Genomic DNA, 21,969 nt, shown 5'->3' with positions numbered 1-21,969 from the left:
AAATGTATCTGCTTCCTTCCTCCCATTACCACCATGCTGGTACCCATAATCATTCCTCCCTTTGACAACGCAACAGTCTTCACCTGGTATGTTCCCTTCCCCTCTTCCTTCCTCACATCCATTCCCTACACAGAGCCAGAGTGATCTCTCAAAAACCTGAATCTGATCTTAGCATCCATTTATTATGACCATCCAGGGTCATAATATCTCCCTCCTTTGGGGCAAAATCTAAACTCTCTCTAGTCCACCAAACCCTACCAAGCTCGCTTCCTGATTAGCCTTTGGGGCTGTCCCCTTGCTCCCTATGCTACAGCTCCCTCCTCTCAGTCTTTCTTTTGGGTGTGTCACAATGCTTCAGGCAGGGGGTGTTGCCGAGGTGGTTCTAGGTGCAGCACTTCACTCCCCATCATCTCCTGGTCAACTTACTCCTGTCTTCTTCAGGGAAGCTGAAGTTGAGAGAGGTCAGCTCTGGTCCTGTTTTAGATTAGTAGAGTAGGAGGAGTTCAAGGGAGTTTGGTCCTAAATGTTAGATAATTAGGCAAAGAGAATTTTTGTTTCTGCTGGCTTTCTGTGCTTTCCCTCAGACACCCTCAACAATGATCATGAAATGGCATTTAGAATGGTTATTTGCTCATCTCTGTTGGTATTATTTTTATTATTTTCCTATTCCTACTCTAAAAAATCACCACAAATGTAGTGGCTTAAAACAACACAAATTTCTTATGTTATAGCTCTGGAGACTGGAAATCTGAGCTGGATTTCACTGGCCCCAAATCAAGGTGTCATCAGAGCCATGGTCCGTCTGGAGGCTTTCAGGAAGAATCTGTTTTCTTGCCTTTTCCAGCTGCTAAAGGTCACCCGCATTTCTGGGCTTGTGGCCCCTTCTTCCATCTGCATAGCTAGTGGATATGTCTGCTTCCACTTCTGGTTGACTATCACAATTCTGACTCTGGTCTTCCTGCCTTCCTCTTATAAAGACCCTGGAAATAACACTGGGATCGTCTAGATAAACCAGACTAATCTCTATCTCAAGAACCTTAACTGAATCACATTTGCAAAGTCCTTTTTGCTGTGTAAGATAACATTTTATAAATTAAAATCCAGAGATTAGGATGTGGACATCTTTGGAGGTGGGGGTGTTCCTCAGTCTATCACATTTGTCTTCTCTTCACATTTTAAGCTCCACTGAAGATAATAACCATGTCTGTCGTGTCCTCTACTGGACTTTGCCTACCTGGAGTCTTGCACATTTCAGGTACAAAATAATTCATTTATTGTGTGAAGTAAGAGCATTGAAGCTACTTCATGCAAATGGCTTAGATTTTATAATACTTACTTGTCAGTTTCATTTCCAAATTTAAGACAAGAACATCTTTTATTGTTCTGTAGCCACCAAGGAAAGGGGGCCAATTGTATCTGGACCACCTAATCTCAAGTCAAAATTGTTCTAAAAAACCATCAAGGGCGGGGGGTGGGGGTGAATGGGTGACGGGCACTGAGGGGGGCACTTGACGGGATGAGCACTGGGTGTTATTCTGTATGTTGGTAAATTGAACACCAATAAAAAAATAAATTTATTATTAAAAAAATAAAAAATAATAAAAAATAAAAAACCATCACAACCTTGAATCCATTACTCACTATATTTGTTCATAGATTTTTCCTGCATTAAATTCTCTTTGCCTAATTATCTAACATTTAGGACCAAACTCCCTTGAACTCCTCCTACTTTAAAAGTGTTCTCACCTGCCTCATGAATGCTACAATTCACGTGAATCAGCATGCATCGTCCAGGCCAACAGGCTTCTAAAAGATTTATGCTTCTGTAGTATTTCTCCAAGCTAGATTCCTTTAAACTCTGTTCCCAGCCTCTATACACCATTTCATTGGCAATGTCACAAGTGGAAAATTTGATATCAGTATTCTGAGAGCCAAACGATAGCATAAAAAATTTAGAATAATTACAGCTCAGTTATACTAATATTGTTTTAGCTTTCATCATTAATTTTGTTTTTTTTGTTTTGTTTTAGAGAGAGAAAGGGAGGGTAGAAGGAGAGAGCAAGAATCTCAAGCAGGCTCCACGCACAGCATGGAACCAGATGTGGTGCTCAATCCTGAGGGAGTGGAGGACTCAACCCTGACAGGGGGCTCGATTCCACAACCCTGAGATCATGAACTGAGCTGAAATCAAGAGTTGGTTGCTTAACCGACTGAGCCACCCAAGAACTCCTAGCCTCTCACTTTGAGAATCTTCCAGGTCAGGAGGTTGAAAGAAAAGATGGAAGAAGAGTATGCGAAATATGTGTGTATATGTTTAAAGTGGGGACAAACTATAAATGCACATTAAGCCCATTTCAAAATAGAAACCTTCTTAGGTAAGGTGAAATAAGTGAATTCTTCTAATCAACTAAAATAAATAAAAAGTTAAAACCAATTCCTTGATATCATATGGTCAAGAAAGGAAAAAACTGGTTATCTGAATTTTTAAGTTTTACCATCTTTTTAATCCTATGTAGATACAATCTGAATGTGAAAACATTACCCATCTGAAAAATAAGCTAATTCACCATAGAGATTTAGGACACTGCAAACTTAATTCTGCTCATGAACATCTTCTTGTCTTACCTGGTGTGTTTTGAAATCTTGCCATGGCTTGCTTTGCAGGGACCTTTTGAAGGTTCCCTCCCCCACACATGAATACATTGGAGCGATCTAATCTAGTTAAGCCCATTGTCTCCACCTAGCCTTGCCTGGATTTACAGCACGATGCCCGGACATATGAGGCTGTGGAGCATTATTCATTTCTCACAGAGAGGCCAAGTGAGTGGGGATTAGCCTCAACAATGAACACTGCTATTTGCTATTTAGCCAGGAGCAAGGTTCTCATCCAACACAATGCTTGTGCACGTTCAGCTCATTGCTTGTCTGTGCAGATCCCCACATGCAGAGAGGACTTTTACAACCCAAAGTGACAACCATGTGTCCTGCGGCTCTGTTCCCACCAGGGAGAGGAAGGCCACTGCTCAGCTCTCTGCATTTTGTCTCCACCATTGCTGAGAGCAATGTAATGATCTGGGCAAAGGACTTGCATTTGCTTGGTCTTAATATAGACAACTTATGCTGGTTATTAAAGAATGTTCATTAATAAAGAAGCATTTGACTTAGCCTCATGTGGACACAAAGGTATCCATGGATTATGACCAGAACTTCACTGTATAAATACTAGAAAATTCCTTCAAGCAAAGAGAAATCAAGCTGAAGAGAAATATGGCCAAGAGTCATATACAACTAATCTTCTATTTGGGAATATTCAGGCTCATGTTTCTGGACTTCAGTAGGAAGTTTGAATAATAGACTTAAATTTACAAAGGGAAGGAGGATTTCCAATTAGGAGTGCTACAAATATGACAGCATTTCAGATTTTAGGTCTTGTAAAGCCATCCTCTTCTCTTTAGTCCTTGTGTAGTTTAGGTTCCCTCTAGGGCTGGGGAACTCCTTTTGATTCACAGGAAGCCAGTGTTTGCTACAAATATAGAAAACTTTGACTAAAAATTTATTTTGAGTCAAAATATTTCTTATAGCAACAGATGCTGACAGAAAGTAACAGGCACTTTGAATTTAGTTCTTTATTCACCAACAGGTAAATGATGATCACTCCTGTATGAGGAAACCTCCATGTGGGAAGTTCACTTCCCTAGCAACCTCACTCAGGACTAAGGCAAAAAGTAGACCTTCTATTCAATACCTGTATTACTCTCCTAGTACTGCTGTGACAAATTACCACAAACTTAGTGGTTTAAAACAACACAAACGTATCACTTTCCAGTTCTGAAGCTCAGAAGCCCAAAATGGCCTTCACTGGACTAAAATAAAGGTTTCAATAGAATTCTGTTCCTTTTGGAGACTCTATGGGGAAATATGGTCTCTTACTTTTTTCAAATTCTAGAGGTTGCCTTCCAGCCTTGGCTCATGGCCACTTCCAGCAATTTCATCACTGTGACTCCTGTTTCCATCATCATTTTTCCTTCTCTGACTCTCCTGCCTTCTGCTTTCTCTGCTTTCTCTTATAAGGACCCTGGTGATTACACTGGGCCCACCCAGATAATCCAGGATCATCACTACATCTCAAGACACTTACCTTCATATTTGCAAAGTCCCCTTTTTGCCACATAAGGTAATATATGCACAGTTGCTGTAATTAAGACTTGGACATCTCTGGAGGCTGTTACTATGCCTAATATAATACCCTTTTCCATTTTACAACTAGAAGTTTTTGGCCATTTTTATATTTGACTCTTCTTTCTTAACTCATCTCAATAAACCACCTGGCCTTTCTTTTTTTTTTTTTTTTTCCACCTGGCCTTTCTTTTACCCTAAAGTACTATCTGTAACTTCCTACTTCTTTTTAATATTGAGAGCTTCTTGGAAAAGGAGATACTATATTTTACTTTATTGTATTCTTCACAGATCTTAGCACAGTGCCTTGTATAAAATATATGCTCAGAAATGTTTGTGATTTTAAAAAAAGGAAAAGAAAATTGCTGTAGAGAAGTAGACTTTGAAGTTCAATGTGGAGGAGGGACTGGTGAGAGTGAAAACATAATTTCATTCAAATATGGCAGAGGGCCGTGGATTCTAGGGTTATTCAATGTGGGAAAGGACAGTCTTTTCAACAAGTATGGTGGAACAACTGGATATCCACAGGAAAAAATAATCCTTGAACTTTTGCCTCATGTTATACCCAAAAATTAACTTTAAGACTACATAGGAGAAAATCTTAGCCTTGGGATAGGCAAAATTTCATGTTAGACAATACAAAAAAAAAAAAAAAAGAACTAATGATGAAAGAAAAAAGTCAGCAACATGGACTTTTTCAAAATTAAAAATTGTTCATCCAAAGACCTCATTGAGTAGTGGGATAGATTAGATGGATTTCTGTTTCTAGTCATGTTTAAATAACGGGAACCAGATTTACCTTCCTTCCTAAAACAACAGAAAAACTAGATAAAATATATGGTGCAATGGTTTTCAAGACTTTGGACATGAGGCAATGAAAGACACTGAGCCCTGAGAGATAGGAAATAAATGCAGTGAGCCCTACACTTGCCCTAGTTTGCTGCATGGAGAGAGTTTCTGGCTGAGGTGCAGAGAGTGGGATCCCTAGCAGAGTAGTGTTCTCCTGGAGTTGGGGAGAGAAGGGAGTCTGTGGTTAGTTTGCAGAGTGCTGCTGGAGTCTTCAGCTGAGTACTGATCGGCACATGTTTGTAAAGACACTATGTTCAGGGAAACAACTATGAAAATATTAGAGAGACTGTACGAAGACCTCACACAAAGCCAGGAATAATTCCTGTTCCCACCAGGCAGAGTAGAAAATCTCAATATTCATGAGGTGTTGGGTAGAGTCCTAAGAAGGTTAAGCTTTGATATTGAGACAAAGGTAACCCTTGAATAAAGGCTGCTCTATTTCCACATAACATAAGCCTAAAAGTAGATTCTGAAAGGGTTGACATGTTTTAAGTAATGCAACTGCATCCCAGAAACTCAAGAATATTTATAAGAATACAAAAATACCTGCACCCAAAAGGTAAAATTTACAATGTCTGACATCCATTCAGAAGTGAACAGAATTAACATTTTTCAATTAGCATTTGGAAGCAGGAAAGTGTGACCCATAATGAGGACAGAATCAATCAATGAAAATTGATCTAAGAATTATAGAGATGTTAGAATTAGTAGAGAAGACATTAAAAGAGTTTTTATGACAGTATTCCATAAGTTCAAGAGACTAGAGGAAAGATTGCACATGAAGACTAGAGACATATAGGATATAAAAAAAGGTCCAAACTGAGTTTCTAAAGATGAAAGCTACAATGTTTGATATAAAAAATACAGCAGATTAAACATTAGAATAAGAAAGATTAGTGAGCTTGAAGACAATAGCAATGGCAGCTATCTAAAATGATAATTGCAAAGAATTTTAAAAATATATTGAAAACTAAAATGAGCAGAACATCAGTAAGACAACTTTAAATACCAAACATATATGTAATTGGAGTCCCCAGAGCAAGGGAGGGATTATTTCTAGTTCTGATCTATCTTGAATAAAGCTGCTATGAATATTCATATATTGTGTGGACATTTGCTTTCTGTTCTTTAGGGTACATTCTCAGAAGAGAAATTACTGGGTCCCAGGGATCATATCTTCAACTTTTTGAAGAAAGCGTCAAACAAATTTTCAAATTTTACAGTCCAGCAATTGTTCCAGCAAGGTATTAAAATTCCAGCTTCTTCACATCTTCACCAATGTTTTGTGTTATCACTTCTTAATTTTAGCCATCCTAGTGGCTGTGTAGTGGTATCTCACTGCTGTTTTAATTTGTATTTCCCCGATGACTCATATTGTTATTCATCTTTTCATAGGCTTCTTGGCCATACATATATATTTCTTTATGAAATAGCTATTGAAATATTTTGCTTACTGTTTTATTGGGTTGATTTCCCTACATATTATCATGTCAGTAGAGATTACTTTGCATTTTCTATAATTTTGTATGAATGACATCATATAGTATTTCCTTTTTTTTTCTGGATTCTTTCACAAGTATAGTTATTTTCAGATGTAGCCACGCAGTTTGTGTACCACTTTTTCTCTTTTTATTGCTAAGTAATAGTCCATTGAATAAATATAGCACAATTTAGGAATTAATCCACATGATGATGAGCCTTTGAGTAGTTTCCAGGTATTGGCTATGAAGAATAAAGCTTCTATAAATATTTGTATAACAGTCTTTGCATATGCATATGGTTTCATTTCTTTTTTATCTGAAATCAAGAACTTTAGCATCCAGCTTAAGATGTAGATAAAGAAGAGCAAAAGAAATGTATAATAAGCAAATGGAAAGAAATAATAAAGATAAGGGCAAAATTCAAGGAAATAGAAAAAGAGTGGATAAAAATTAATGAAGACAAAATCCGTTTTTTGAGAAGATAATAGATAAACTTGTAGCAGACTGATCAAGGAAAGGAGATACCAAAAGAATATATGTATGTATGTATGAAATTATATATCAGATAAAAGACTGTATCCAGAATATATAAAGAACTCTCAAAACTTGATGACAATAATAATTTAAAAAAAAACAGACAAGTAAAACACAGCTAAAAAATTTGAATAGTCTCTTCACCAAAGAAAATATTTGGATGGCGAATAAGAACATGAAAAGATGCTGAACATCATTACTCATGAGAAAGGTGCAGATCAAAACCATAGCGAGATCTAATTACATGCCTATTAGATAATCTGAAGTGAAAAAGATTTCGGGTGTTGGCAAGAATGTGGAGGAACAGGCACTCTCGTGTGCTGTTGGCAGAAAAGTTAAATGGTACAACCACTTTGGAAAACAGTTTGACACTTTCTCAAAAAGCTAAGCATACATCTACTAAATGACCCAACCTCCATCTTAATAAAAAATATTTACCATACACAACTCAAAATCTACAGATTTTAATAACCCAACCAGCGGAGGGAGCTTCAAGTGTGTGGTTTGGTTTCCTTCACAAGAAAGTGTTATTCAGATGTCTAATGCAGATAAAATGTTGTCATCACTGTCTGCATCTATGTGAGCTTTCCTGGTGCTGACTAGACAGCCATGTGCGGCCTCTAAGGGTGGAATATCATTTCATGTATTTCTTCAGTCATAACATTTTTAAAAAATATTTTATTTATTTATTTAGATCACAAGTGAGGGGAAGGGCATAGGGAGAGGGAGAGAGAGAATCCCAAGCAGGCTCCACATCCAATGCAAAACTTGACCTGGGGCTTGATCTCACAACCCTGAGATCATGCCCTGAGCCGAAATCAAGAGACAGACAGTCAACCAACTGAGGCAGCCAGACACTCCAAATCACAATATTTTTCAAAGAGCATCCTTCATTCATTCAACATTTATTAAATACCTAGCCTTATAAGTACCTTTTTTACCTGCTTGCTTGTATAAAGACCTTAGATGAAACTATAAATAAAATAATTCTTATTAACTTGATCACTTTTAAACTCTTGTAGTGTATCATTATTTTGCATATTTATGAAGTATGTATTCTTGATCATCTAAAATCTCTTAATAGCTCATCTGCATTGGGAGTATCTTTCCCCCTTGGCGTGGCTCAGTTATGACCACTAGTTCGAGTTTCCAAATAAAAAAAAATTTTAATTAAATGCATTTTCACTTCGGAGACTTCAAGACAAAATTTCAGCCATCAGGCATCTGATACTTCAAACCTGGAAACAAATTTAGTGCTTCTTTCTTTTGTGTAGTCTCCTGTCTGGACATGCGCAGCAGCTGAGTGTACAGATCAGCAGGTGTGATATGAGAAACACATTGGGTTAAGCCTCTATCATGAGATCAGGGAAAATCAGTTTTCTCTCCAGTAAAAACAGAGCAACTTGTTTTCAAATCTCGCAGCTTCCAGCAAGTCCTGGTGTTTACATTTGGTTCCTGAAGCAGTTCAGCCTCACACTCTCCTGCAGTTGTGACAGTCTGGCTCCACCTCAGCAGCACAAAGACCAAAGGAAAAAGGGACTCGGTAGCTGCTTTTCTTGCACTGGGGAGATAGACATGATTTTCCAATAAGGGGAGATATCTGATCTCTGTACCCCCTTTGTTTCCTCTCTCAAAGTTTTACAGCCTTTTTAATCTGTAAGTAAATTTAAAAAAAAGTTGTACATACATTTTCAAAATGTGCTGCATAATACAACTTCATCCATTTAGGAAGCTGACAGCTGCCCTCTGAGGTATAGCCTGACAGCCTAAAACCCAGGAATCAATCATTTGGATATAGTGGTGCCATGCTACTGCTCCCGGTGTGTATCGCAGCACCCAGGAACCACTTATTTGAGATATGCCATCGTAACTCTGATAGATTAAAGCACCACATCCAAGAAACAATTGTGTATGTGGGGAGAAATGCTCTCATAGATCTGCCGGGTTACAGCCCAGAATCCAGCAGGCAACCGGGCAAGTCTGTGCTGAATCAGAGCTTCCAGAAACCCGGGAAGCAGCAGGATGACAGTTCTGTTCTTCAACAGCCCATTATGAACTAATTAGCATACATGAATTGCAGATTTGAAGCATTAAAGTGATGTACAAATCATTAATTTTTTGTCAAATCCATGTCATCCTTGTGTATGCCTTCCTATTTTAATGTTGCATGACAGTGAAAAGAGGTACAATCCTCTGTATATAAAGAGGAGAGATTTGGTGTAGCTGATATAATGAGATCTATTTAAACACTATGTATTTTTCAGCCTTGAATATATCTGCTTGGAAAAATGCTACACTTGTCCTATTAGGGTTAATTGTGAAAGGATGTTAATGTATTCAAAACCCCAGGGGTAGTTCTACATGTTGTCTGAATGAAACAGGGGATGTAAGACCAACTTCACATTTGAGCTTTCTTTTTTAAAGTCCTCTTTTTGATGAATAAAAAGAGCCATAAAATCTTTCTCACTGATTGTGGAAGGTGTAACTAGAAGGAAAGCTGAGCTTTTTGGTGTGTGAGAGCTCCAATGCAGTAGATCTGTTCTTGTTAACCCAGTGCTGAGCTTAATTTATAAAGATGTATCATGTAACGCAATGGAAAATGGAAAACAACAGCAAAGCCGGTTTTCATACTAGAAAAGGCTTCTACACATTAATTTGTGGTTTTCTGTATTGTTTCTGTGTATTTAATTACTAACGGTATTTGTGCTTAAACAAATGCTTGGTGGTGTTTCATTTGAATTTCTTTTTTCTTATTACAGTGGAGTCACAATGCTTAATTTGTTAGTACTGCAATAGTTGCCATAGTAACAGACTCTAATGTTATATATAAATATGTATGTCGTATATCTATATGTGTGTGTATTATAAATATGTACTATAGATGATTATGACTTTATTCCAAGAGCACATCTCAGAAGACTTGGCTCTCAAGAAAAACTAATTAAATATGTAGATAGACTTTGTGAACCTAAAGTCTATGGTCCCAACCTTGGGTCTCCAACTTCACTTGGGGAAGAAAGGAAGTTCTGGGGAAGGGAAAGGTTTGCCTGCTATCTTCTCGTAGGTTTTCCTCTGCCCGACAGCAGAGTCATCCGTGCGTGCCTAGGGTCCTACTCTTTTTCTTCTCCCCACTTCCTTTTCCAGCCATGTCTTTTAATCACACAAAATATGCATAAATGAAAACCAAGACCAAATTCTAGGGGCAGCTATTTTTCTGAAGAACCTTATAACAAGAAGATGATGGATCCGTTGAGAACAGAGGAGAGGGTAAGATAATTTTTTCCATCTGTATTAGTGAGAAAGAGGAATTCACAATAAAGATAACCATACACACATGTACCACTTGAATTAGGCATTTCACACACCTCTCCGTAAATATTTAAAGTAGATAGAAGAGTCTTCCTTGTAAAGATAAAAAAAAAAGCTGAAGTTCAGAGAGAGTGAGTAAAATTGCCATGGAGATTAGATTTGCCAAAGCCTCTGTTCTTTGTACAATATCACTTTATTACTCTAAGCCCTTCTTTAGTGCAAAGAAAGGAGCACCTGATCCCCCATGCAGTCAAAGCTGGGGCAAAGACAATGATATGCTTTAGCTGGAGATGACTTTGGTAGTAAAGTAAAAGTAAATGAAACTGAAGGCGAGAATAACATGGTCATCTCTGTCAGTGGGTATTATTTTCAGCTTTATGTAACAACAACAATAATATAAGAGCAGCTTAACTAGTTTATTTTTCATAAATCATCACAAATCCAGAAATAGGCAAGTTTAGGTTGGTATGGAGGCTCTAGAATGTTATCAGGGATCAGCCTCTAAGCAGTTGTTATCTCTCCACTGTGCCATCCTTAGTGTGAGACTATAATCTTCATGCTGATAAGATAGCTGCTGTCCTATTTGACATCATAACTGGATTCCAGGCCAGAAGAAGAATGAATAAAGGGCAAATAATGAGTGAGCTGAGCTTGTCACACTTCCTCCCTCTCTCCTTCCCCCTCTCTCCTTGTAGGGAAAAATCACAATTTCAACATTGGACGCCATATGCTGTGCTTTGACTCATGTAGTTTTCTTGGTATTAACCAGCAAAGCGTCAAGTGACCTCTGGGAACTATGCAAAAATATTGAGTGCTTCAGAGATATGCAGGTCATCCTTGTGCAAGAGACATGCTAATTTCTGTATCATTTCAAATTTAGTATAATTACTGCCAAAGTAAGCACAAGCTTGTATTTTTTCAACAATAAACATAACTTTTCAGGAAACCTTCGCCAAAAGACTGCTATTCTTACATTAGCCAGCCTTGTGCCATATGACCACCCCATAAAGGCAGGGAAGTCTGTAGAAGTGAGCCATTTTAACTGAGTCTGATGTTACCCTTAGTAAAATGGGGGTTCCATGAGTAATGAATGGAGAATCGTTATTGGATAGGCAATTGGCAATGGTCATCTTCTGTGATAGATATTTCCCTGTGACTTCATCAAAAATACACATTGATGTAGAAAAAGAGGCCCTTTGTGTCTGGGAAAAACATTAAGTGCATAGTGTGGTACACAGCTAAGACCAGCTTGGACCTTACTCATTGTCTTGCTATTTCTTAAATCTTCTGTTTCCGTTCTCAGGGATCCTCCTCTGTTTACTCCTTCTTAGCTGCCTTCTTGGTATTTAACCATTGGCTAGTTCTTTCGGTGCCTATCCTAGTATGATGGTGACAGTGCTCACAGTTTGAGTGAAGGAATTTGCAGAAGCTGTGTAGTAGAGCAGTCAAGAGCTAAGGATTCACACAGAACTGAGTTAAGCTCAAGCTTCACTTCTTATAATCTGTGTGACTCTAAGCAAGCCCCTTAACTTCTCCAGGGCTTGGTTTCCTCATCTGATAAGTGAGGCTTTCTGCTCAGTGGGGTAATTGTTTCTCCTTTTCCTTCACCCTCTGCTCATGCTCTCTCTCTCTCTCTCTCTCACTTGCTCTCTCTCTCTCCCTCAAGTAAATAAATCTTAAAATAAATAAAATCTTTTTTTTTTTTTTTAAAGAGTTGGATGCTTAACTGACTGAGCCACCCAAGCATTCCCTACCCTGCCCTGTGTTCTATTCTTATGGGCAAATAGCAAAAGTTGGCAAATAGCAAATACCATGGCCTGTGGTAGAAAGTCTATGGGAAGTATTGATCAAGACTCCAGGGAACTGAAGACCCTGGAGGGAATTGGAGAAATCTTAACTGCTTCTGGGACTTAGGGCAAGGACTAGGCAACTGTCAGATCAAACCATAGAGTCCTGAAGGGAGGGACTGCTAACCCAGAGAGCCCTATGCATGCACTGAATCCCACTGAATCCCTCTGAGTTTATAGCCTGGAGATCTAGGAGTTTATTACCTCCTAATTGCCTATGGTCACCTGGGTGACATTACAAATATCTGGCACAGGGCTAAAGAGAAATCAATGCTGAGTGAAGGGCAATATTGCAAAAGTTATTTTGTGAATAATGAGAACCATCAAAAATTAGAGATGAATGAGGAGTAACTATCTTCCACACATAAAGATGTATATTAAACATTTATTAGGAAATAGGCACAAAACAGCTTATATAACATAACATAGAAGTTTGTAAACTGATTTAGTAGCTATCAGGCCAGCAGTGGACTGAGGGTTGAGTCAATGGCTAGGCACAGGACAAGTTAGGAAACAATATCCCTAATACAGTACAGGGCACAGAGTTTCTAGATTCTTACTCTGTTTATACAGCCAAGGAAAAGTCTCTAGGATATTTTATACAATCCATGTCTCTTTAATATCTCCATTTCCACCACTCTCACCCATTTGTAACAATAATGCTAATTGACACACATTAATTTTACCAATGAAAAGGCATTACTAACAGAAATTATACTAATTAAGGATATTCAGGCGGTGTTTTTAGAAGATTAAGATAGCTGAATTTTGGCTAGAAAGCACCTCTGGAGGCTGGTTGGACTAGTTGATTAGAAGACTAGTTGATGACTCCTAGGGTGTGGATTTGTAATTAGGGCAAATGACCACCATTATGCTGTAGCTGAATCTAACTGACATACACATATACTTCCTATTATGGTATATGTGGGGAGTTTAAATTGCACCCTATTTATTAGCCCATGTAATTAATAAAAGGCAAAATTAGAACTACATTGTTTCTTCTGACACCCAAATTAGAAAGTTTTGCCAGTATAATATCCCAGCTTAGCAATAATCCTACAACTAGTCCAAACTCGTTGCCTTAAGAAATAACCTTCTCTAAATCAGCCTATTAATATCAAAAGGTAGGTTTCCCACTTAAAGTGAAAATAACAAATTTAGTTGCTGACATTAATTTTGGAGCATCATATGAATGGATATGGCAGGATTAAAGAACAGAGCATCAAATTATGAAAGTTTGGTTGTATAAGAGTCACATGCAAAATAATACATAATTGGTTATTAGAAAATTAAGAGAAAACATGATAAATGTTGGATGAGAAGTTCAAAGCAAACCTTGTTTGCTATCATCTCTCCTATACTTTGACCCTGCAATGTTTGTGTTTTGCAAGATCTCTTCCAAGTTTATAACCATTTATATGCATCCTTTTGATAATTTCTTTTGTTATTAGTAAGCACCCACTCCACCCACTCCACATTCCTATATTTTTATATAGGAAAATTGTTTATGGAAAAACAATGAAAGAGTTCCCACATGTGATCACTGGTTGATTGTGCTGTTGTTTACACTTTCAAAGATGCTAAGACAGATTCTCCTGTGGAAATTCATTGGTTGTCTGAAGAAATAGAGGGTCTACCGCTACCATTTCCACGCTTCTTCAGGAAGCTAGGCTCACTGCTCCACTCACATGGAGAAGAAGCCTTCTGCTTCCTACACTTGCTTTATGGCCTTACATAAATGTATTTAGCACACTTTGGCCGCTCTTCTGAAGGAAAATCGTTCTCAAATGTGCTCTTTTGTTTGTTCAGTTGTTGTAGAGGTGAAGGCTAGAGATTGCCAGTACAACAGATTGAGAAGATCTCATTTTATGGGAAAGTGTGGTTCAGTAAGAATGAACGTTGATTGAAGCCAAAATTATGATGAAATTGTTAGACATCTTGAGGGAGTGGTGAGGGATGGATAGAACTAATTTCCACCTAGAGATGCTGGTACTTTTTTTCCTAAAACAATGGTATAGTGATAATTCACACTTTATCTGTGAAAAAGATAATTTTTTAACCTCCTTCATAGAAACGACAACATAAAAGCTCTTACAAAAGGCTTAGTTAGATGCTAAATGTTAAGTCAATTCTTAATGATAATCTGCTGAAGTCTTTATTGCTTGATCTTCTGGGAATTAAAAACCACTGGGCCTTCCCTGAAACTCTCCACTGGGAATAGCATATGGTTCCTATATTCTGTGCAATTAAGCTTCCTGGAAGGGAAGAGGCTGGGAAACTGTAGAATACAGAGTTGATAGACTAAACAAAAAACAAAGACAAAAACAAAAACAACATAGGTAAATGGGTTAAATAGTTAAGTGGTGATCCATCTGAGTATTAGCCCTTCTTCTATTAAACCTGGTATCAAAGGATGAATGCCATGATAAGGAGTTCAAAAGCACCCTAAGCTTGAAACAGCTTTGGAAAAACCAAGCTGGTTTAACTGATATAATTATTGTGGATTCATTGAAGTCTGAACAGCAAAGTATTTAAAGCACTGTCAGGAAACATTAAATCTCCCTTCTGAGACTAGGATTGAAAAAAGGTAGGACAGCTCATTTTTTACATTAAAGCAGGATTGGACCTGATTAGTATTTGAAATATTTCTTTCCCAATTTTGGGCAGCATTAGATTTTGGCTAGTAAAATATAAATGAACATCAATTGTACATGACAACTGCTGATCCAAAACCACTTAAAATTCCCTGAATGTCCCTTTTTCTCTTAGACTGGCTGCCAGAGCCTCATCATCAAAGCCAGCAGAGCTGACTAAAGGCAGCTCTGTGGTGGAGGTCCCGCCTAGGCTGTGAAGATTTAGAAAGATAGCTGTTTGTTTTGTGTGGACATGAATCACTATCAAGGCCATTACAACATTTTAAGCTAGGTCACACTACTGTAAGTCATTCTGCATTTTGCACAGGGGCCAGGGAGCTCGGAGACTTGTTGCTCTTTGTTTCAGTGGAAATCAAATCCACTGTGTCACCACTTCCTCCTGCTACAGGTTGTGACCAAGGGTTTAAGAGAAGCATGTAAGCACTGAGTGTTAAAGCCACAATCATAAAGATTTTACCTTGGAAATATTTTTGCTCATGATTTGGAAACTGGAGGAAGATAAAGATGTTAACTATCCTTCAGTTGTCCTTGGAGGGAAATTTAATCATGGTTAATGCTTGGCCATCATAATGGGTTCATTGAAGCAACTTTCCAGGCCAAAATAAATAGCTCATTATACACAAACTAATTCAAGAGATAAGGTTGATTTGGCTCTTCGGAATTGAGGTCCTTATCTTTCCATTAGTCTAGTTTAAAAATATGGTAACCAGGTTCACCTAAGACTCCAAGCTCTCTCTAACTCCCTCCTCCCCCCATCTGACTTGATTTCAAGATCTTATCTAAAAGATCTATTAGAACAAAGAGCCCACTAATTAAGCAGCTAACCCCAAGACTATGCTGTTAGCCTGGGGGACTTGTTTTATTCCATTAATTTGAGAGCTGCTACTTTATCTCCAGTAGTAATTGGTGCATTCAGTCTATCTCTACCCACTTCTATAGGAGGAAATACCACAATTTACTCTAATTTGAACTCAATTTTATACCGGAGTTTGGACCAGCTAGCCCCACATTTTTCTTTGTTAGTGATCTTGAAGAAGCATCCTTTATAGTGTTTTGGAAGACCGCTCCATCTTTATCTATTACCCATGCAAATGTTCTGTGTTTAGCTAGGGCTGTGGCTGATAGAACCAAAATGCTTAGCAGATTCTGGATTGATTCTGCTCTCCACAGCCCAGTCTGCTCTTTGCTATATGAATTGAGCAGGAAAGGTCACAGTGAATCAATCCTGGCCTGGGTTTGCAAAAATGTGAATAGAAGGTAGTCAGTCATGGTAGCTCCCTTTGTGAGAAGGTTATTAAAGTTCACTGGAAAACAATTTCCCCAATCTCACATTTATAATTGAATACTGCTGTTGTGAGGTTTCAATGAAATGAAGTATGTGAAAGTGCTTTGTAAACTCTGTAAAATAAAAAGTCTGAAAGAAGAGCTGCCCAGCTATTCACTATGGTTCATGCTGAAGAACAGGATTATGGGGGGAATGTCACTGTCTCATTTATATACTACTCTAATGTTTGAATCTCTAATGCTGAAAGCTATAGATATGTACAACTTGTAGAACCAGCAAACTCTATAAGAATCTTCTTTTTAAAGAGTATTTTCCATGGGGAAGAATGTAAAAACAGTCTATCTTTTGCCATTAAAATTCACCATGCCCTGAGTTTCAAATACCTAAAACAGGGGTAATTATCAATAGTTTTTTTTAATGTTACGTATGTAGTCAAGAATAGGAAAAATGAAGCTAGAATTTTCTCAAATCAGAACATAATCTGTAGGTATAATTTGAAGAATGCTTTCCAGGAATGTTGATATATCTTATTTTGCTTTTAGCTGTGGGTAAAACAACACAGCCATGAATATTCTGGGGAAGGTATTTGTGAATGCAACTTGAGGCTGTTACAGGTCACCAAGAAAACTGCCCTGCACATGATTCAGTGTAGATAAGATGAGGACAAATATAGAAACTGAAATCTTATGCACAGTAGGGAGCCTAAGGGGATCCCTTTATGAAGGGGGCAAATAACCCACCTTTTGTCTCTTCTTTCTCTGCTATTCTGTGTTCCTCAGTTTTCTCATTCTGGGCTCCAGATGTCCAGGCCTTCTTTGCACTTCAGAGTTAGAAGGTCCAAGTACCGATTGTTGCTCTGCCATTTATTAGCTCTTTAAGGCTAGGTCTATGCTTGATGCTTATTGAGTCTCCTGTGTTGAATTTAGTGAGGTCTGTGAGGATCAGGTAAGATTCAAAACAAAAGCAACCCAGAATGTGTGTATCCGCAAACAAAGGTAAAATAGAATTTTATTTATTTACTTTCCATACTACCTTGTCCCTGTCAACATCCATGCATCTGAAGTTCCATTGCCTCAGGACCTTGTTTTCTGTAGTTAATCTGATAAACTCTGCTCAAGTGTTAGGAGGTGCTAATGAGTTAACTTAGTACCCTTCTCAGGTAATATATTTACATTTGGAAGGAACTAAAAGGAGCCTTTCCTATTTAGATATGGGAAGGGGAGGAGGTGGGAAATGTGTCTACACTCATTTCCTTCCCCATGTGCCAGACACTCTGATGGGAGCCCCACATTCATCATTTTTTAAAATCCACACAACAAACCTATAAAGTGTGTATGCACGCAAGATTTTATAACAAGCACTGGCTATGTATAAGTGGATCAATTCATTAGGGAAAATTTAAGGTTATAATGTGATCACAGCAGGAACAGGCATCATGATTTGGAACTTGCATCTTAGAAAGAAAACTGTTGCTTGCTGTTCAACTGCATTAGTTAGTGCTTTGTTTATCTTAATAATGGGTAATCACGTTTATAAGAATGTGTATGCAACCCAAGGCTAATGATAGTGCTGGAGGGAATAAGAAAAGGAAAAGACTCTGTCTCTCTTTCTCAGTAAAAAACCAGAAAGAGAAATAATAGAGTAAACCTCCCCACATAGCAGATCTAATGTAGATTCAATGTTTATCAAGAGTTCTCCCATTCGTTTCATCTATCCCTTTCTTTCTATTCTGAAATATATTAAAGCAAATCAATGACTTTGTGTTATTTTAGCCTGACAAAACAATGGTGAAACATGAAATTTTTCTTCAAAGAAGAGAATTTTCCCTCATTGAACATATCTAATTATTCTGCAACACAGTTCATACAGGAAAGTTAGGTTCGATGCCTAATTTTTCCTCTCTAATTGCCAATTATCAGGGTTAAGTATTGTATACTGGTTACTTCCAATGAGGACTAAGGATTTTGTGTGTGTGTGTGCATGTGTGTGTTTCTTTTTTATTTTGCTTTGATTACTTTGGCCAACATTCTTCATGGACTCATGAGTTTTTTGTGTATTCAACATTGTTTGTTTTTTTAAGATTTTTATTTATTTATTCATGAGAGACACAGAGAGAGAGGCAGAGACATAAGCAGAGGGAGAAGCAGGCTCCTCACAGGGAGCCCAATGTGGGACTTGATCCTCAGACCTGGGATCACACCCTGAGCCAAAGGCAGACGCTCAACCACTGAGCCACCCAGGCGTCCCTGTATTCCATGTTGTACAAGATGTGCCCTACTTACATCACTTCAACATTCACCATTCCTAAAAATGAAGACTGCAAGCACCTGCAACTCTTGGCCTGAGAGGTTTTTTTTTTTTTTTTTTAAAGATTTTATTTATTTGAGAGAAAAAAGTGAGAGAGCATGAGTTGAAGGGGAGGGGTGCGACAGGGGCAGAGAGAGAGAGACAGAGGGAGAGGGAGAAGCAGACTCCCTGCTGAGCGGGGAGCCCAACATGGGGCTCAATCCCAGGCCCCTGAGATCATGACCTGAGCTGAAGGCAGAAGCTAAACTGACTGAGCCACCCGGGTACCCCTCAGAAAACCTGAGAGTTTCATCTCATCTAATGTGCAGGGCAAGTGAAAAGTGCCAGAGAATTGACATGCTGGGAATATCTCTCAGTAATATAAAACAAGTCTGAGGTATGTTCCACACTGTTTCCCAGGGGTCTCAGCCGAAATGAGCCCCATTTCCCTCCAGGAAAACCTGCTTATTCACATACTTATGTTGTCTTTTAACTCTTTCCTGTCTTGCTTTCCCACTCTGTGATCCCTCTCCCTTAAAATCATCCCTCATAAACCATATCCTTGTCTCAGCTTCTCTTTCTGGAAGCACGCAACATACAAAAGTTGCTACCAAGAGTAGCTATAAGAAGCAGATACTCAAAATGAGATAGTGATAAAATAAATGGGTTGGCACCCATTACTGAAAAGTGAAACAATGATTATCTCTAGCGTGGCATATCATAGATTTCATTAGATTCACCTAATCATTAGATTTCACCTATAATGGTTTCAGAGGGAGAATGTGTGGAAGAGGATGTACTGACTTATTCAATAGCTCTAATACTTGTAAGATATAGAATATGGGAAATTATAAAGATTGAGAATTAGTTGGTGGTTGTTGACATCCACAGAAAAAAGAAAATAAAAGAGGTCGACAGTCTATCAACTCAGGATGGTAGCTAGCCTCATAGAGAGTGTAGATAGCATAACCTATCAACTTGTTGAATCACTGTGTTGCACATCCGAAACTAATGCAACTTTGTGTGTCAACTACATCTCAACAACAACAAAAATCTGTCAATTTTTGTTGACATGGTTGGCATGGTATGAAAACCAGAATGCCTCAGTGTGGTATTTAGAGACCCTCATCTCCTGTTTTCAGAAGGCTATACGAATAATCAAACCCAAGACTTAAATATAAAACTGGTAAAACTCTTCAATGAGACTGAATTCACAGAGTCAGTATCTCCTACACTAAAATCAAGACCTTGAAACCTAAGATGAGGACTTCTAAGTGGATGTGTTTGTGTGCCGTCAACCCCCAGAATCCTCTGATCCCTAACCAGCAGGGATGATCCTCTCCCCTTGGCTAAAAGACATTCTTCCAATCTTTTCTGCCGATTATACAAAATCCTTACTGAGATGGATGACCTCAAGATATATTTGTCTTCCTCAGATCTCTCCCCCTTCCCAAATTCCTTTATTGGTTCTACAGCTGTGTTGTCCAACTCAATAGCCACTGGAAACATGCAACTATAAATCAGTTAAAATGAAATAAAATCAATAATATTTTTCTTAGTCACACTAGCCATATTTCAAGTTCTCAATAACTATATGGTACTAGTGGCTACCATGTTGGACAGTACAGATAATATATTTCTATCATCAGAGGACGGTCTATTGAGCAAAACTGTCCTAGATCAGGAATTGGCAAATTTTCTTTTAGAGTGAGATAATATGTGCTTTATGGTTTTTAGGCCAAATGGTCTCCATTTCTACTATTCAACCCTGTGACTAGCATGAAAATAGCCATAGACAATATACAAATAAATGAGTATGATTGTGTTCCTTAATTTTACAATAGTTTTATAATAGTGTCGAGCCCATGGGCCCTAGTTTGTCAACTCCCAGTCTTTATTTTTTTTTTTAACCCCCAGTCTTTAATAAAAACTATGGTCAGGTCTTAGTGTGGTGCAAGTAGGAAGCACTGTCCATGCTGTGGAAAGAAAAAGAATTATTCACCAAAGGGCTTATGTATACTAACAAGTTTCAGGACAACATCTCTAGGAATGTAACTTTGAGGTTGCTTAGAGAAGATGAATATAAGGTTTGATGGGGAAGAGTATATTGATATGAGTTCTGGCAAGACTTAACTTCCTGGCAAGGACTTCTGGAGCCAAGCCTAATATACTGCAGGAAAGGCAACTTAACTCTCAAGCCGCCCATTTTTTGGAGGCCTATAGTAAATGAAGTGGAGATGCCAGAACTGTCTTGGCAGAGTATTAAGGAAAGGGTCAAAAGAATCAGAGATAGGACATGTTTGAGTGGATTTATTACACAATATAAAAAGAAAAATACCCAGCTGTCTGTGTTTTTCAGAGGGCCCAGAAGCTATTCCTTAACTAAAGCAATAAGGAATCGGAGAACTAATGGTGGTTATCATTTGTGGGCCAGAGGTGGAATGGAAGGTTGTTACAGACGAGGGCTCCTCAGCATCAATGGGGATGATAAGTTTCTGGCATACTAGAGGCCAGGTGGCAGCTTTTAACCATCAGAAGCAAGGTGAATGCAATTTCCATTATGGGTGTACAGACGGAATGACAACGAGGAGTCCATGACCCACAGGAATCTGTGAAGATGTCTAATAGACCATGGTATTCCTGGGGGATACCAGAAAGAAAGTTGATCAGCTGATGATGGTATTGCTTGACATATACAACCAAAAAAAAAGTCAATAGTGGGAGAGCAGAAAGCTGATGTCAAGCACTGTGCTGCAAAATAATGATTCCTTATACTCTTCTCATACCCAGAGTTAATTGAAGGGGAGTTTATTTCCCTTGGAGGCAATTCGCTGTGATGTCTGAAGAAGTATGTGCAGTAGCTATTTTCCCAATCCATCCCCAGAGGACTTAGGGATCATACACTTAGGGAAAGCAGATCTTTCCAGGACTATTGGGTACTGGATCATAGGGGATACTGATAAACGAAGGGAATCAAAATGCCTATAGAGGTTATAGAAGCCATGTGATAAATGGAGTCCTGTCCCAGGTTCATCTTACAGTCAATACAATGGATCTGCAGATCACCCAACAATTATTTTCTCAGCCATAAATGCATCATTAGAATGGTTTTTACCTAGAAGCTGACCGAATCTTCACATTTATTACTTGATTGTAGACTGTTATAATTGGGGAAGTTGGTGGAAGTGTGATGTTCAAAGATGTCCATACTCCCAGAATCTAGATGTTAGGTTAAATGGAAATGGAAAAGGGTATTTATGGTTGCAGATGGAACTCAGGATGCTAATCAGCTGACCTTGAGCTGGAATGATTATTCTGGATTACCTGGGAGGCCCAGTGTAATCACAAGAGCCTATAAATGGAAGAGGAAGGCAGAAGAGGAAGTCAGAGTCAGAGAGAGATTTGAAAATGCTATGATGATGGTGTTGAAGGTGGAGGAAGGGATCACAAGCCAAAGAATGCAGGGAGCTTCTAGAAGGTGGAAAAATCAAGGAAACAGATTCTCCTCTAGACTTTTTCAGAATGAATATAGTTCCTCCACCACCTCA

General features: G+C 38.3%; 1 long non-coding RNA gene and 1 pseudogene across 1 annotated transcript; one reads left to right on the top strand and one right to left on the bottom strand.

Annotated features, from left to right (window-relative positions):
• The first annotated feature begins 335 nt into the window (after positions 1 to 335).
• On the top strand, positions 336 to 6,284 carry LOC111094321. Its single transcript, XR_005384960.1, has 3 exons — positions 336 to 461; positions 2,031 to 2,257; positions 6,158 to 6,284. It is a non-coding gene; the product is annotated as an uncharacterized LOC111094321 (long non-coding RNA).
• Positions 6,285 to 11,149: 4,865 nt separating this feature from the next.
• Positions 11,150 to 11,249, bottom strand: LOC119867981 (annotated as a pseudogene).
• Between the last annotated feature and the right edge of the window lie 10,720 nt (positions 11,250 to 21,969).

The sequence above is a fragment of the Canis lupus genome, chromosome 37 (genome assembly GCF_011100685.1).
Source record: "Canis lupus familiaris isolate Mischka breed German Shepherd chromosome 37, alternate assembly UU_Cfam_GSD_1.0, whole genome shotgun sequence".
Lineage (NCBI taxonomy): Eukaryota > Metazoa > Chordata > Mammalia > Carnivora > Canidae > Canis > Canis lupus.
Note: the sequence above shows the minus strand (reverse complement) of the source record. Positions and strands in the feature narration are given on the sequence as shown.